This window comes from Haliaeetus albicilla, chromosome Z, assembly GCF_947461875.1.
Source record: "Haliaeetus albicilla chromosome Z, bHalAlb1.1, whole genome shotgun sequence".
NCBI lineage: Eukaryota > Metazoa > Chordata > Aves > Accipitriformes > Accipitridae > Haliaeetus > Haliaeetus albicilla.
Window position 1 is genome coordinate 28,570,844 of NC_091516.1, and position 19,029 is coordinate 28,589,872.

At 42.0% G+C, this 19,029-nt stretch overlaps 1 pseudogene; it reads right to left on the bottom strand.

Moving 5' to 3' along the window:
* Positions 1 to 12,530: 12,530 nt before the first annotated feature.
* LOC138683899 (uncharacterized) lies at positions 12,531 to 15,853 on the bottom strand (annotated as a pseudogene).
* Positions 15,854 to 19,029: the final 3,176 nt, after the last annotated feature.

Sequence of the window (19,029 nt, forward strand, 5' to 3'; positions counted from 1 at the left end):
CTCTTGTTTTCTCGGACAACCTATTTACCCTGGACTTCAATTTCATTGTTTACCAACAGATACTCTTCCTAATTATTGCTAATCTCTTTTCCATGATAACCTTCTTTTAACGGGAACTGTGTCTTCTCTTGTGAATTTAGGTGAAAGCAGCAAAATTATTTTTGGTCTGTTTAAATGTCAACAGTTAAGACTTTTTCAAATGCATTCCTACATCTTTTTTCAAGCTTAGTCTATGAAAGGATGGAGATGAACAGCAGGTTTTCCATATAAGAAATTTCATTCTGGCAACGGACAGCTTGCTGTACTGTCTGGAGTTGCAGAACTTGGACAGCTGAATGATGCTCATGTTTCTGTAACTTCTTTAAGTTTCAGCATGATGTTCAGTGGCATGCTTGCCTTTTTTAAAATCAGGAATCAACTGGAATAGCTTATGCCAGTCTTTCCAGAGTCCATACAATTTCTGTGCTGTTGTAATTGAAGGGAAAACATTTTATGGATCTTAAAAGCAGGTAACTGCCCTCTTACATTCAAAAAATATACTTTGCTTGATTCATATTAAAGATAGATGTGATACAGAAGCATGGTACTTTGATCCCAGTTGATTGCCTTTAGAACATAAATTTTGCTGTATAAATTTTATGAGGCTACCTGAAGAAGAATCCTCAGGTGACCCCTAATCTGAACTGGATGAAAAGATGTATTGTTTTTGTAAACTTTCTAATTGTGCAGATACATATGCATTAACACCTGGATCCACAATGTTGAGGTTTTAGATCTGCAGTTAAGCTCCTCAAATAGCACCCTACTTCATGTATAGTTTTGTGGTTACTTTTATCAAAAATTGTTCATCGTCTATCAAAGCTGACTTATATGTTAAGGTGTCTTTCATAGACTTGAGTTAATGCTGCAGGAAATTTGCTTCAAGTCCTTGTATATCAGGGCAATCAATAGCTCTCTCAAGAGCTTTCATTCCAGGCTGTTACCCAAATAATTCTGAGGTTCATACAATTTAAATAAAAATTAATAATTTATTAAATTATTAAATATTAATATAAAAGAATATTAAATTATTAACAGAATGTGTGGTTGGGCTTGATTATCTAAGCAATGGGTACATTAGGATATTTCAGTATAGCAGCATATATAAAAATTCTTCAAATAAAGTTAGTTGTGTATGTTAGATATTTTACAGGCATGACTGGAATTGTAGGTCCAATAATTCTCAAGTTTACTTAAATGTTTCTTGGATTGTCTTGTCATCCTGGTATCTTGTTCATCAGATACACATGCAAAGTAATGAGCTAACAACACATATGAAAAGAAATGAAAAATATGATGTGTCTGCATGGTCATTCTTTTCTGCTTGCACTTTGTAATATTGATTTGTTCTCTGGTATAGGGCTTCAAATCTTCCACTGTTTTCCATTTCCAATAAATATAAATGTTCTCCAGCTACTAAAAAGAATATGAAGACTTCCAGAGGTCCTTTGCTGGATGCCAGAAGGCAGTGGTGGCATTGTCTGGTTTTTCAGAGGTATGGAGCATCTGGCTGTTGCCCTGCAGTCTGTTTGGGGTTGCTACACCTTTGAAAAGCAAGCTATGGATTTACCGCTTGCTTTGTAACTGCACACCTTTAAGAACTTTCTGCAGTACCTGGTAAAGAAGTAAAAAAACAAAGGAAGTGGAAATGTTATGTCAAGAAATATCTCGGTAGAGAGGGGTAAGCTGGTGGAGCACAGCGTGAAAAAAAGCACAACAGAAGCAGTTTTTTCATTCAGTCTTGCCATTACCTACATGAGATGTAACTGATGTGCAGACATGTTGACAAGCTAGGAAGGCAGTGTCTAGGGGAAGAAGACAGACTTTTGAGGTGTTTCAATATTTGAAGTGGAGCACTTGGAAAGGAAGTTTTCTATTTTACTGTGGGACAGATTTTTTTGTTTTTCTTGCATATATTCTGAACTCTGACATACCCTATAGTATCAGTATTTCTTTTGCCAAAGTAACGTTTTCTGGTGGCTTACAGCTTTTAAGGCAAGGTGGGCTAACAAAGGTTTTTAGCTGCAGAACCCGTGGGCTTTCAAAGGTCTTGCTTTCTTTCTCCATATAAGCCTGCTTGTTTAAACAGAATTATTAATCTGCCTGGCACCTCCATATGATTGGAAAAAGTGACCTCATCGAAGGTGCACTTAGTGGTTTCCATGGCAATCGGTGACTACCAAGTGGAGTCAAATGGAAGGCAGGAAGAGAAAGATCCGTCCAGCCATTTATTATCATTATCCAGCCTACAGCTAAAAGCATATATCTTTAATTAAACATGTACAGGCATAAAAGCAAAGTAAAACTTCAAGGCATCCCAGTTGTATGGTGTCACTTCAGGTTAGCATATCTGTGTATGCATGTTTAGCTGTATGGCAGATGACTCTGTTTTCAGCCAGGGAGATTTATCAGAGCTGCAAACAATCAGTGGAGCCATGAAAATTCAGTAGCCACAGATAATCTGTTGACCTTAATTTCTTTCCTTGTTGGGGTGGCTTCACTACTGAAGGGCAATATGGCTTTTTCTGAGGAAACGGGAAATAGGAACCTTCCTCTCTGTGCACAACTGCTGTCTTTACAATGTACTGTCTGGCCCCATTTTGCAGGTGACTGGCCCCTTTTTTACCCTTTGCTGCCTACCCCTGCTTTGTTCCTCCCTGTCCCCACTCCTGCACATTCCTTCTTCAGTCTGCACAACTCCACTGAACCCCTTGGGCATGCCGGACCCTCAGGTTTGTATCCCTGTCAGTGGCAACTTTCCAATTTGCCTGTGGTTTCTTAATAACCCAGCAATCAGTGTGACAGATGAGGTCTGTTTCTTGCCTTTGTTCATCTGTTGGGTTTGTGCCTCTGTGTGTTCTTGTTTATGGCTTCCCCCTTTGCTTATTATCCCCTTCAGTATTGAAAAGGTCTTCGACCAGATACCCTTAAGGGAGCAGAGGCTCCCTCCTTCTACACACCCTTGCACAAACAAGTTTACCTCTTTTCAGGGAAGCTGAAAACCTTGCTTCAGTGTAGTTTATCCTATCCCATGACAGCTTTATTCTTTACTTTCTGAAGCCTTTTCAGTTCCACTGGAAATGTAAAAGCTCTCAGAAAGGAATAGATTGGTTCCTACAGTCCCAGCAAACACAGCCTATTCAGTTTAGCAGTGCTTGACTTGAATTAATGCAGAAATTAAAATATGCTTCCAGCTGTTCCATCTGTGGTTGCACCATCTTACAAGGAAAACTGCAACTACTGCTCTAATTGAGGAATCAGAGAGAAGAGTGGGTGGCAGAAGTGCGAAGTAGTTTCTTAGGGAACTAGAATGGAGGTGGAAAGGCAACAACATGAGACATAAATAGACCAATTAATTCCCCTTCTGTCTTCCAAGACTTGGGGTTTTCTCAGTCAGCAGTAGGTCTTCAATTATAACAGCCCAAATCTTGTGTGAGAAATAGAACAAGCTTGCATTAATGAAGTGAATGCCACCACCTGTGAAAAACAGGAATGCAGACTTAAAATGCTTATTGGTACACAGGAGGGCAAAGCTGGCTGCACTGAGTCATATTGAGGAACTGGAAAATGAACTGGGGAAATGTCAGTTCTTTGCTCTCACTGCTAACAGTACTAATCACTGCGAATTTACCAGCGCGTGGGTGAAACTGTCAGATCACCTAGGGGAGCTAGTAGAAAGCAGTGAACAACGTGTTGATGACACTGGACATTGAGGAGAGAGAAAGGAAGGTATGCATCTCCATCTCTAAGCAGAGGTTTCCATAAGGCAAGCAGAAACACAAAGCATATTTTCCCTTAAACCTGGAGGGCAAAGAAGGGGATGAGGAGAAGCCTACTGAATTATTTACATCTTCATGTCACACTGAATGTAAGATGGACTCACTATCCCAAAGGAGAGTAATCACACAGCATGAGAAACCTCCTTTACCACTGCAGGGAACGGGCCAAGGGACCTGCTTGTCAGAAGATCTCAAGCCTGATCTGTCCCTTTTGTGAAGGATAAAAGCTACTTTACGCTGCGTGTTTCTGGGAGTCTGGCTAGGTCAGTGAAGTTGAGCCTTCCTTACACCTTCCTGTATGGTAACTAATTTGCAAGATACTTTTATACTTCTTTTTCTCTCCCTTTGTTATTTTCTGGACCAGTGAATATGGTTTTTGCCTGTTTCTTCTGTAGAGCCAAAGGTTCAATAGTAGGAATAAGGAGTATGTCCCCACTTGGACAAAGAAGGTAACTGTGTTTGGATGTGGTATGTGGTAGTTAAATGTACTAAGCAGAATGCTGTGGCATAAAACAGGAGTTATGTGTTATTGTTGTTGTTTGCATTTCGATGAATCTGTAGGAGGACAGGATTTCATCTGGGCTTTTGTGTTTAGCACCTGGCTGCTGTGACTTTCATTCTGAAGAGTTTGAGTCATGTCACATGTTGTGAAAGAGCTTGTTAGTTATACTAAAGCAGATTATTAATCACTAAAGGCAATGGAAAGAAAAGAAACAAGGCTATTCGGTCCTACAGGTGTTGATCGTCAGACTGCCAGCACTTAATAGTGTTTTGACAGTCAACATTGCCACGGCTGGCATCCCTGTCCTCAGGGAGTCTACAGTCTGTTTATTTCACATTGGAATGAATGGGATTTTGATATTGATATTTGATCTATAGGATTTGATATTTTGTTTCTGGACAAAGAACCTAGATATTAGTGCTTTAATTCCATTATTTTCTAGTTTTCTCAGTTTTCCTAGGAAATAAAGCAATACTGCTCATGCTGTATACATAGGTTATTAACACAGTGAAGCTAAAGACTGAAGCTGAGAAAAATAATGATTAATTTTGATCCTGCTTTGAAAAACCTGAGGCCTTTTTACACAGAACACTTAATGATATACATCACATTTTACATAGCCCTGCTAACATTCAGCACAAAATTCCTTTTCAGTGGCAGTGTTCTGCATTGCTCAGCACACCGCAGGTCCTACTAGGGACCCAAAACCCAAGGAATACTCAGTGTGCATGTATTTAACAAAATGCAAATTGGTTAACGCACTGTTGCACAAACATTCTGTGGAGGAGTCATCTGGGACGCAGCTCTCTGGTCTGGCTCTTAGCTTCCACAAGTCATTGGTCATGCACTCAAAGGAAATAAATTCAGTCTGTGTGGAAATTTTTTATTCCAGTTTGAGTGATCTTTGTATTCCTATGTTTTCCAATAATATAAGAACATATATACATGTATATATAGTTTTTGTGATTTCAGTTTCTAAATTCCACAAAAACAGTAGATGGAAAGTGCTTAGATTAGTGAGTAGTAGGCATAATTTTTACTAGACTCCAATGTTGTAACTGCAGCAAAGAATCCATGGCATTTCTGTGATATACTACATATGAACCACAGTATTCAGTCTTAGTATGGATACTTTTTGTGTGATCATATTGCATATAGAAAAAACTTTTAATAGGTTAACTGTTTCAACTCCTACCTACCAGTTTGCTTCAGAAACTGCTAGCGAAATTCATTTCTGCACAGTTTTCACAGCAGCCTTTACTCAGGAAGGTCTCTTGATACCAGAAGTTCTGATTTCAAACACCATTTCCCTTTTCATGTCATTAGTTACATTGTAACAGTTAAGAAGCAAACAGTTTATAAACACCAGAGTCTTGCTATGTGTTAATTATCTATGAAGCATATTATTTTCAATGTAGATCAATATAAAGAAATAATACTATAAATCAATAAAAACAAGCTTCATTTTAATAGAAGTCAATCTAAAAAAAAAGTGCTTCTTTCCTTCTTCACTCTTCAAATTATTCTTATGGTGATACATTGTGAAACCATGACAACAAAAAAAATCACAAGAGAGGTCTGAAATAGCAGACTACCTTCAGCTAAAATTAAGCTAAGGAAAACGAAGAGAGTACGCATAACTGTAATAGTTGGCTACACCTTTACAGCAAGACTAAAATTTTTCTAAAGGAACTGTGGTGTCAATACTTTAAATTTGTCTATACTGGTTTGAAAGCACGTCTGTCCTCTGTAACTCTCCTAAGAGGCACAAAAATGTAGATCTAGGATCTTCTCTTCCTCCTGTCTTCCTTGTGAAAAAATGTTGATATGTGAACATACATTTGTGTACCTATGTACATATTTTGAGCACAGATGGAATTTCCTCACCAAAGTAATCAAAGATCCCATTTCTTTAGCAAAAGCCATAAGGCTGCCTTTCACCTTAACTTGGTTCATATGCTAATGCCAGAACATTTCTCAACTAGCCATCCACTGACACCTTTCACTCACTTGTACCCCCCACTCTTTTCACCTCTCCAAATGACAGTCATCCTTAAACCTGACCCAGCAGTCTTGCTTTGCAAGAGGGAAAAATGTCAGTGGAGAGAAACTGTGCATGAAATACATCATCCTTCAAATCTATTGGACTTTACATCTCATTTGTCACTGCCATCTACTGTTTGGTGACTAGTGTTTATGCATATTCCCCCATTAAGTGAAGGTTTTCCAAATGGAGGGTATAAAAGCACCTTTCTATATTGAACATAACAGACATATCTGAACTTGATCTAAACAAGCAGGCCTCATCCTGGGCTAATTTACTTTGACAAGGAGGATGGTCCATTTTCAGCATACAGGGTAACACACTTAACATTTAGAAATTGATTTATCTCTATACTTCACCATCAGCTTAAAAAACGTGTTATAACAGACTTCAGATACATTAATAGCTCTTATAATTTGAATGAATGCAAATATTAGCATAAACACAAGTCTAGACAGACCATTGGTTTTCATTTAGTCTGTTCCTTCTGTCTCTCAGAGAACATGAAGACTATTCCAGTTTTCCACAAGGCTTTATTATCCAACTCTACTCATCATTAAACCCCACAAATATCCCTGACGCCTTCTATGACAACTTCTCTTGTGTTGGGTCTGCTAACTCATATATTTCAATTGCTTCATATTTCAGTAAAAACTGTTGACTTTTTTATTCTTATATTTGCTCCTGTGGTCTGAATGCAGGCCCCCACCTGGATGATTTCCTCACTGATTTGGATTAAGTTAGGCTGGCTTGGGTTTTTGGTTTTGTTTTTATGTATTCACTGAGCTTTAGAGAAGACACTGACTCCTTCAGACTTATATTTCGCTGATCAGCAAGGTGCAGGTATCACAAGTTATCACGAGACTGACACTTGAAAAGGGATCACAGATGGTTAGTGGCCACTTTAAAATGAAAAAAAAAGAAGAAGAAAAAAAAAGTCAGTTTCACTGGCAGTTCTCTTTCAAACAGTGTTTAAAGGAGCACTTCCAGTCCTGGCAGGCAGTGTGGGGAGGCCTAGGACGTAAATAGCTGCAAAGTGCTCAAACAGCAGGTGTGCTACGGTGTGATATACTTTTTGCATGGGATAGCTACCACTGTGACATTCATGCACTTCAAAGAAGAAATGGTAAAAGATCATTACTGATGTCTGTCAGGAGCTTCACCTTGAAAAAATAAGACTAGTGGTGCATTCTGAAAGCCCCCATGCGCAAGTGATCTGCTGGATGCCTTAGATCACTAGCAGGAGGGAGTTTGTGATCCTCTGGGGATCCTTCACTGGGAGTATCTCCTTTCGCTCTCTCTTGGACTCCTTGGGGCTACCAGTGGAAGTACCTCAGCTGAGGTTCTTCCCACTTGCTGCAATTCAAAAGCAAAGCTATCGTCAAGGATACCGGTGTCTAGTCATTAATTTAAAAGCTGAAATTGCAGGCAGGAGGCTATGGATTAAAAAATTGGAGCTGAGCCTAACTCTCGCCTGGTTTTGCCAGACAGCTGGGCTGATGCCATGACTGGCTTCTATGGCATCGCATGCAATGCTCAAAGTACTTGACTCCAGGAACCAGCCCACCAGTGAGGGCACCATTTGGCTTGGTGCTGAAGTGACAAAAAATCCCCATCAAGAAAAAAAAAAAATAATACAGTCACTTGATTAATGATAGAGTTGTTTAGGTTTTTTCCACATTCCGTAGAGCAAGCATTCCTACTGTCCGTGCTCCCTGCAAGTGTCTTTGGCAAGGGGCTTTGCCTACCTCACTAACAGATGGAACGGGCGCTGACCCTGCCAAGTCCTACGCTTCTTTCAACCTTGCAAACCGCATGCCACTGCTGCCTTCTCCAAATTAGGCTTTAAACTCGCTCACGTCCCTCTCCCTCAGACACTGCAGAAACTGTGCTGTAGTGGAAAGACAAAATGGAGGTGAAGCTATCAGCACTGCTAGAAGACACCCAGTCCAGAATGTCTCTTTTAACTGTTTTCCCCTGTACAGATTAATCTGAACAGCAGGTTGGGACTCTGCAGAGTTGCTGTTAGCAAAGGTCATTTGGGTGGACTGACAATGTCCTATCTCCATCTGCTGCTAGGTCTTAGATAGGGAGCAGCAAGGTAGCGTTGAATTGTCCCATCCACTGTGTAGATCTCATAGGCAGGTAAATTAATGTATAAAACCAGCAGTGGAGCCATTTGGTGCACTTTGGCAGCGAGCTGGCAGAGATTCTGAGGGAAGTAATTCAGGTCTGAAAAGAAAGGCCTGGAAAATGGGAAGTCAAAGAAATAAAAGTGACAATGAAACGTCCTTGCTAATAAGGTTAACACAAAAGATATTCAGAAAGAAAATGCTTGTGTTACAGGAGGTTTTGGTGAGGGCAAAGGGAAGTAATTTTCAGCAAGACCTTATTTCTTATCACTTGCCTGAAAAATGCCTTTGTACCTCACAGCCACACGGAGACAATGGTAATGCCTGTGGTTGTCACCAGGAGTCCCAAACATCCACTTTTGGTTCCAGCAGCTACAAACAATCTGGATGCTGCCAACAGGTCAGCCCCTCAAAATCCCATGTATGGAGGTAGCTGAGGAGGAGTGCAAAGTAAGGTAAATCAACTCAGTCTCCTCCACGCTCCCTGTGCTCCCTTTCCCACTGTTCGCATGTGCTGGCTCCTGTAACCTACTAAAGGCCTATCAGGGTAAAACTACAAGTGCAGCTGGCATATTTAATTTATCCTTTTTATTCCTCCTGAGAAGTTCCTGATGTGTAAGTTTTGCTAGAGAGTCCCCTGTACACCTGTATGAAAAACATGAAAAATCCCAGTTGGGTGTACAAGTGCAAGATACTCTTTCTGAATTCATTGGCTTCAGTAAATATCACATTCTGTTCAAGGCTGCTCTGAGAAGAAAAAGCCAAAGCAGTATGAAGCCAGGTATTTTACATAGATAAATTCTTCAATCTAATTTTAAAGTAAGGTGCTTTATACTTAGTACACAAATACTCCTTCTGACTTGTACCTGGAAAATACATTTTATTTTCCATCGCTGTGGTCATTAAAAGTCCTAGGGTGTTCATGTCATAGTCTGAATGTGTATTATAATCCATAATACAAAGGAGGTTTTCTCAAGTTGTCTTTAAACTGTTACAGCTCTTCGGAAAAATATACAGTTTTCGTTTATTCAACAGTCGTATATAAAGAACCACTATCAGCCTTATTGCTTATCTCTTGCTTATGTCTCAAAAAACTGTAAAAACAGTACGAAAAATGACTGATTCACTAGTGAAGGAGAAGAGTGAAGCAAAATTATCTACAGTGTGTAAAAAAGGGGACAGTAAATTGAGAGTGACCTTCAAGTACAATATACTCCTTTAGCATATTTCCAAACTTTCAAAATTGCCTACTTCAATGTGTTGTTGCTAAATTCCTCAAATACTACCACTTATCTTGATATTATCCATATGGCTGATTCATGACTGATTATTTGTTCCCTTCTATTATACCTCAAGCTTTCAGAATTTGTTCATATCTTTGGGATTTTATTTATTTTGTGATTAAGTCTATTGCTGAGTATTCTGGAGGGCACAGCAGTTTTACTGTGTTATACCCTGAAGAGCTTTCTCCTTGCCAGCTGTCTATATAAGGCCTTTTCATAGATGAGACTGCATTCTTTATAATTTAAATTAATTAAATATTTAGTATATGGCCCTGTCATGTCCCAATTTCTCAGAATGACGACTCAAGTCCACCAATTCCCAAGTCAGGATTAAGGTGAAACGACACCAGGGATCCTTTAACTCACAAAACTCAACTTTTATTCGCTCACAACAAGAATTGGCAGGGAACTACATCAGTAAACCCTATAACACGTGCTAACTGAATGTCACCAAACATATACTACAAGCCTTGCTTATTTTTGTGTCAGTTCAGGGAAGACAATAAGGAGATCCCTCCCTGCTGGGTCACAAGGTTCAGAGCAGACCCCCTTGCTTTCTAGACTCCTTCTCAGAGAGGAGCCCAGGGGTAGCTGGATCCACTCCTACTCCCAGGCTTGGTCAGCTGTTTTATGTCTTAAGGGGATGAGGTGGGGGGATTATGGGGAAAAGAAGAGGGACAGAGAGAGAGACAGAGAGAGAAAAGAGAAAGATTTCACTGGCCCTGGGTCCAGTGTTTGTCCCACCAGCTGAGGAGTCCAGTTCTGGAGAGCGCACGCACTTGGGGCTTCAGTTTGTGTCCTTTTATCATCTCCTTGCCCCTCCTTTGGCCGGGCACTCGAACTCATTAAGCTCATTAGGTGTCATGCACAGTTTGTGCTTTCAGAACCTCCAGGAAATGGGTCAGTGGGCTTGGGGGTCATTTGGGGAGTAACTTCTCCCTCCCTGCAGGCATGATCATTGTTTCATCTTTGGCCATGCGTGGCGAGCTGCCCTGCTCAGCGCGTCCGCGCATGGACTGCACAACATCCGCATGCCCTCCCATCCTGTCACATTGCTGCTGACCAGCTTCTCACCTGTGGTTCCTCGTCATTAGGCAGAACTTGCCCCACCACAATATTTGAGACACTAACTCTTTCAGTCTCTCACACCACCCCCTGGATCAAACATTTGACTGGACTCAGTTATTGTAGAGATCTTCTTCCACAGTAGTAATATTCACATATCTGACAGGAGAGAAAGAGAAGAAATAGAGGAAAGCAAGCAGGTAATCATACACCGCAGAATTGCAAGACCAACCATTAAGAACAAAAATCCACATAACAACATGAGTCCAATGTTAACAAGCCATTTTCCCCACCCTGTGAGTCCCAAGGACATTAGGAGAGAGGTCAGCAACGATCCTCCGTTACACCGGTCTGTTGGTTGCATCGCTTGGAAAAGTTCTCCATTCTTGTCTGTAACTTCTCTCATCTTGGCTCAGGCTTCTTCAACTGAAGTGGAGGCATTATGGATGGTGATACAACATTCCCCGTCAGTTAGATTCAACATCCCACATGTTCTTTTAACAACAACATATCCAATGCTAATCTGTTTTGTAAATTTATTTTTGAAACCTGTTGAATCTGTAAATTCATTTCCCTGACAAATTGGTGTCTTTTGAGGGTCACATATCAGGTAAATATATTTTCCATCACCAGAGATGTTGTCATGCCCCAGGTATAATAATTGGGTACTTGGACTCTTTGCACCATGCACTCAGACTGCGCCTTGGGGCCATCAGCATCCCGGCACTTTCGACTCTGTAGGGATGTCAAGTAACTAAACACCTTGTGTGGACACATTGTTGGAATACCACTTCCACACTTTAGACCTGCATGTCACTGGATATTTAGATGGTAATACATTTTGCCATCTGAACAACACCAGAGGGTGCCATAAGGGGCTGGGTATTGGAGATTTTAACATGCATCCTTATCTTTAGGGTTATACAGACTGGTGGCTAAACCAGACGTGGGATATCCCCAACAGGCACACATACCTCTCATGAGGGTTCTTATTTCCTGGACAAACCAAGTTTCCAGTGGATTACCTGCACCACTGGTACAATTTAATTGGGTCATACACTTAAAAAGAGGAGATGTATCATTTTTGGGTATCCTTTCAAAACCTTCTTTGTCCCACTGCCATTCTCAGACTCACTGATCCAGGTTGGTTTTGGGGGGGATTTCAATACACCATGAAAGTTTAGATTCTATGTGGTAATCAAGTTCAAACGGGGTTATTATTTGTGTTGGTGATGGCCATCAGGGGACCCAAGTGCACTTGGTATGGCTATATGCTATCGCCTTTGAACATCTATTTCTTGGGTGGACCATTCTTCATTTATGCCTGTGTCCCTTAAAAAATTCCATATGCCTCGAGATTCCCGATAGCATTTTTCCCCAGTAAAATTACAAGCACTACTTGGGTTTCACCCATTTTGCCATTCCCAACATTCGCTTTTCCATAAGTCACGAGATTCAGGGTTTCCTCCTCGGGGAAGAAGATAAATCTTTGAATTGTCAGAGGAAGTTTTTAGAGCCATGAAAGGTCCCCTGGAAGCACTGTTCCAGGAGCAATTTGGTTTACATAAAGTATTGCCAGTGACAAGACTCCTTTTCACGAGACTGGGGATGTTTAGATCAATGAGGCCAAATTGAATTCCTTTGTCCACAGATTTCAGTAATGCTATACAAACACCTTGACTGGTGTCATTCGAGAGGTGCATAAAACCTTGAATCAAATTCCAAGCTAAATCTGGAGAATCTCTTCCCTGTCCTCCAGTGGAAAGGATGAGGGAGAAGGCTCCCCAAAGCATCTTTCCCTATAATAACAGACAAAAATTACAAATAACAATAAACCAATAACACAAAAAACAATTAATATAGTTAGGACTAACATGGGTCCCTTGCCATTGTATGATTATTTCAGCTTCCTGCAAAGCTAGGCTAGCTACAAAGAGGCCTTTTTCCCAAACTGAATACCATTTTTCTGCATCTTTGAAACTGCACGAGTAAAACCCGATGGGTCGGGTTGGACCCTCTGGTCTGCATTACAACATATGTATGGACAGTCCGTGAATTGCAAAACCCCACTAGATGTGGAGTGGATCTGTCGGGTGTATTGGCCCTAAGGCCTGATATACCCCAGCCTCTAAGATTAACAGCTTCAGAGCTTCCTTGTGAACAGGGGGTCCAGTCCCAAGCAGCTCTGTTGCATGTTAAATCATAGAGGTGCCGGACTATGATAGAGAAATTGGGAATATGTTTCCTCCAGAATACTAGCAAACCTAGGGCATGTTGTAGTTCCCTCTTATTTCCAGGCATTTTAACCCATTTGAGGGTAGTTAAGGTTTCGGGGGGAATGCACACTGTTCCTCCCCTCCACCAGATACCCAGGAACTTTGCTTCGCAAGATGGGAGTTGTAACTTTTCATCTGGAATTTGGAGTCCTAATTCTTCTAAGTGAGTAATTATCTCTGCTTGGGTCTGTCCCACTACTTTGATATCAGGGCCACCAATCAATACATCATCAATACACTGGTATACCTTAACCCCTTCTGCAGGAGTGAGTTTGGTGAGCTCTTGAGCCAATGCATAATGATCAATTGTTGGTGAGTGCCGATATCCCTGGGGGAGAAAAGTAAAAGTGAATTGCACGCCTTCCTGTGTAAAAGCAAAGCGGTCTCAGTCTGCTTCCTGCAAAGGGACCATAGAGAACATATCTTTTACATTGATAATTGCTAAAATCTGATGGGCTTGTTCTTGTGTGGTCGCAATTAGCTCAGCTATGTTAGGTACCACAGCTGTCAAGGGGTCCAGACGTTGGCATTCAGACGCCAGTAGTCAATGGTCAATCACCACTTTCTGTTGGGTTTATGGATTGGCCACACCAGGGAATTACAAGGTCAGCGTGTGGGGACAACTATCCCTTGCTCCCATAATTCAGCTATCACCAAAGTGATCCCTTCTCTCGCCCCTGAGGGGAGCAGGTGAGGTTTGACATTAACAATACTAGAAAGGGGTAGTTCAGGTGCAGGCTGTAATAGTTGTACAGACACGGTGGGGAGACCAAACACCCGCTCTCTTCCTCTCGATTCTATCCAGGCTCATCCTTGCAGCAAATCTAGTCCCAAAATGTTAGTTGGTAGTGGTCCCAATATCATTATAGTTTCTGTCGCAGTCTCATCTCCTGGCAACCAGCACTTAACTCGAGCAGTTGCCTGGGGCTGAGAGGTTCCAAATACATCTGTCACCCATATCTGTTTCTTGTCAGCAACTATGCCTTTGTGGTCGGCAACATCTTGTCGAAGTGCTGACATTTGAGCCCTGGTACCTACTAAGAAGGTGACGGGCGTTTTAAGGGGACCAAGAGGGAACATAACCATTAAATCCCCTTGGTTGTTTTCTGTGAGCCTCCTTATATAGACCCACCCACCATCCCCCAGCTCACTTGCTGGGGACAGCACATCTCATTTCCCAACTTCAGGTTGATTACATCTCCCTCTGGGGCTGAGGGAGTGTTTTTCTGCAGGCTCACTTTAGGTTCTGCCCTAGTAATATCTCGAGTAGGTGGTCCTTCTTTGAGGGTATTCCCCGCTTTCCCTTCCATGTGTGGACAAGCTTCTCCAGTGCCATGGAGGGCATCCCCTCCATTAAATATCAGGGAATTCCCCTCTCAATTCCTTCGGCCCATAATAAATTCCTCCTGTCTCCCTGATTTCTTAGGCGGGGTGGTTGTTTTCTTGGTTCTGTTTTCTGTACCACTACCTGTTGTTCAACAGTTCCTCCAATTACTCCCATTCTCCTTCCATCATTAATTAATTCCTGGGCAACCTCCCCCAGGTTAGGGCTCTGCCTGTTCTCGGCCTGGCAGGATTTCCTGCTTGCAGAGTCAGGGTGTCCCGTAATTGCTCTTGCAACTGAATTGCATATAATTTTAGGGAGACTGGCAAGCCCCTTACAAGTGGGGTCATTCAGTTGGGATTGGCTACCAACAGCATCGGGGATGACTCCCTCCAGATTAATCATCTGTGATGCATAAGTTGGATACAGGTAGTTTTTTGGATGCTTTAAGTGATCAATATTGGGGGTATCAATACTGATTGGATCTCCTCTTTCTAGAGGGTCTAAACCTCCTGCCCAATAAGCCATCCTTTCAGTCAGTGACCAGGGTTCTCTAGGGTCATCTACTGTGAGAAAAACCCCCGGCCCCAATATACTTGGGCTTCGTCCTCTGATAGCATGATTCCATTGCTCCCTGTCAGCAACACCCTCCACATTTATTCAGTCTCAGTCTCCTTTGCCAAACAACTAAACTTTTCCTGCAACCTAGACAAGTCCAAGGCTGAGTACGGTATCTGTTTTACCACAGTCTCTTCATCTTCCTCCCCAGCATCTGTTATCTTGGGTTTTATCAAAGGGTGCAATACTGCTTTACCTTCCTTAAGAGATAAGATTTTCCTATAATCTTCCAAACCTTTTAAAGGGTAAAGTGATTTGAGGTTTTGAGACTCTCATTTGTCTCTCTTTGCTAGGGACAGAAAACCAGACTCTCTTTCAGAATCAGAGTCACTAGCTCGGCTCCAGTCCTTAAGCACCTCACACAGTATTTTCTCCTTGTCTGTTAAGTCACACAAGTCGGTACAAAGTTGGTGATTCGCCTTGTGTTCCACACCTAACAGGGTCTCTGCTCTTTCCCTTCCAGCCCTTTCTTCCACCAGCTGATTTTGCAGCTGCCTCACTAAGTCTTGGAGAGTTTTTATGCTTTCTTCCTCAGCAGATTTGCTTACGCTCCTATGTTTTTGAGCTGCCATTAGAGCAGCTCCCAACACTTCGCATACCATTGCCTTTCCTTTTCGCAGTCTCTGTTTTTGCTCTTTTGCTAACACCATAATCCTTTCTGCCACTGATTTAGGATCATGCCAAATACTGTGAGCCCATATCATCCCCTGTAGGGTACGACTCGCTTTATATTCTTCCAGTTTTTCAGAAGGGGGAAAGCAGTCAAGGTCTGGCATTTCCTGAGCAGCCATGGCTTGCCACTGCTTGGACTTCTCCCAGCCAATAGCGGAGAAGTCACTTCCCAACTCTCTCTGCCTGTAAATCGGGTGGATTGTTGGTATTCCTGCTGGGTCCTCCTCGACTCAGGGAATCTTGTCCATGACGCCAATTAAAATGTCATGTCCCAATTTCTCAAGACAATGACTTAGGTTCTCCAATTCCCGGGTCAGGATTAAGGTGAAACGACACCAGGGATCCTTTAACTCACAAAACTCAACTTTTATTTGCTCACAACAAGAATTGGCATGGAACTACATCAGTAAACCCTATAACATGTGATAGCCATATGTCACCAAACATATACTACAAGCCTTGCTTGTTTGGGGATCTGTTCAGTGAAGACAATAAGGAGATCCCTCCCGTTAAGTCATGAGGTTGAGAGCGGACCCCCCTTGCTCACTACACTCCTTCTCAGAGAGGAGCCCAGGGGTGGCTGGATCCACTCCTAGTCCCAGACTTGGTCAGCGGTTGATGTCTTGAAGGGATGAGGTGTGGGGCTTACAGGGCAGCTTGGGGTCATTTGGGACTAACTTCTTCCTCCCTGCAGGTATGACTGTTCTTTGACCTCCAGCCATGCATGGCGAGCTGTCCCGCTCAGCATGCCCGCACACAGAACTGCGCATCCTCTGCATGCCCTCCCATCCCGTCCCGTTGCTGCTGACCAGCTTCTCACCTGCGGATCCCCCCCGTTGTTACACAGGGCTCGCCCAACCACAATGTTTGAGACATTAACTCTTTCAGTCCCGCACAGGGACCTCAGGCAAAGTAAATGCTTCAAAGCTTAACTAGTAATATACTGTCCCCTCAGATCGTTTTAACATTAGAAAAGGGACAAGCTGTTTTTATAAGCTAGGGGGGGGCCGTCTATCCAAAAATTGCAATCCAAAAGAAGTGAAGTTTTCTATTCTAATACATGAGATGTCTGGTCCAAGGCTTGGCCAATGGGATGATGGGAATCATCAGAAAATAAGATCTGCAGAAATCTGCACTGAACTTTTTGGGAGCAATGAGTGCTTGAAAAAGCACTAGGAGACATCAAAGGGTGTTGAATCCCTGTCAATTAGAGGCTATCTTGCTGGTATGTCGTAAGACATAATCAAAGAAAAGGGAGAAGAAGCATTTACAGAATAAAGCCTTTGAGATCTTCCTGTACTACCTTAAAGACTACACCCATTCAAGTGATAAAGCAAATGCAAGGCACCCATCCTCCTTGTGCACTTGTCTAGTGTGCAGGGGTGCTTGAAGATATGTTAAGGTTTGATTCCCTGACATGGGAAATCACTTTATGAAGGAAAATGCCTGCAGAACTTAAGTGTTTTTTGTGCTGCTAATGAGTTACAGACGGGACACAGATGCACACGGTGAAATTTTAGAGATATGTTACATGGGAAGTGGGAATAGTTGACAATACTAGTGACTTCTAGGCTTGAAAACCATAGATGTGACACCGTACTCCTGACTTAGCTATGTCAGACCAAGCTAATCAAGAATATAAGCTGGTTGAGTCTAGGAGATATTATTCATTAGGCTGCCTTCCTTCAGTTCATTGGTCCTGTATCAGAATTTGAAAACATTTCCATTTCTGAAAGCCACCTACTTCAGTACCAACAAGCTCCTCTGAAACAGCCCACATTCTTCTAGCAACAGGTAATTCACACACCACTGGAGTCAGAGATTAATGCTTTTTGACATATGAAACCTGTAACCCCAAGCTTTCAGACAGTAAAAAGCATTCATTTCTGTCCTTCGTGGATCTTGAGCTATCTGACCTCAAAACTATGTCAAGCTTGCACTGGTCTTTTCAGCCTGCAAGAGCTGTTTTGCCTTTGGCCCAAGGCTGAAAGTAACAAGTCACAAACCTAAGATCGTTGCAATGTCCAATTCCTGAAAATACATACAAACTGACTAGATTAGTAGACTAATGTAGTAAAAAACATCTGAGCTGCTACTGGCAAGGCTTTTATCTAGGCTAATGGGTATATAAATAGAGGTGGAACGTAGACATGCTGAATCCAATAAATGTACTTTACAGACCATAGGGTTTTTTTCCCTGAAAAGAGAAACCTTCAGCATAACTTCTTCCCCTTTGAAGTATGCAGGCCCAGCTAACAAGATGTCCGTATGGAACCTGGGCTAGGCTCTTCCCCGTGAGACAGATGCTTTGCCGATACTCACACAAGCAGCTTGTACCAAATGACCCTAAAACATTAGAAGAACAAAGGCAGACTGTGGTGTTGCGGAGCAGATTCAGATCAGATTTCAGCAGATTAGAAACCCCGTGTGACTCTGTCCACGAAGCCCAGAGGAGCTCTGTGTGTACGCAGGAACCGAGGGGAACGAGGGCTCTAAAATCTGACAATTTCTGTCTGCCTTTCTACCTTCACAGCAGGGCTGAGCGGCAAGTGTAATCACAAGCCATCTGTGAGGCAGCGAAGCTGGTCTCAGCTGGTGCAGGACCTCTGGGAAGAAAGGCCGGTTTACACCCATTTTCCCCTACAGTAAGGATGTCTTGGTCACTGGGGGGGTTCTCAGCCCTAAAAGCCATTGACACATGGGACAATGCAAATGTTTGTCTTTAAATTGAAATATGGGGTGGGGCAGTGGGGGTCTATATACAATGAAAAATTGGTTCAGTGTAAATAGCGCCATTTACATAGCACAGGAGTGTCTGAATATGCCAGAAGCTGGCTGATTTGCATTTGTTACACATTACCACAATGACTTGGAAAACTGTCACCCTCACAAGGCTATCACTTAATGTCCAGCAGATTGCATAGGTTCATCCACAGCATCACTTCATTTTATAGATGTTACAGATTTGTCTGGGTGCTTTTGACACTAGTTTTTCAGTCAGGTTTTATTTACTGTATTTAAATGTGAACTGCTCAGTTTTAAAAGGGCAGTTTACATTTGTCCAGGGGGTTAATTTCATATAAATGTGGTTTTACAAAACTCAAAATTGTTTCTACATTTTCAGAAGGAGCTAGAACAAAACTGTGTCACATAAATGAAAGCTTTACCTTGAAAACAGACCACAATTTCCAGCATTTTAATTGCAAAACTTGAGAGACAAAAAAATTGACTAAGTAATGATGATCAGATTGAAAACATGTAGAGCCTGAAGGTCAGTGCTAATGCAGCATACTAA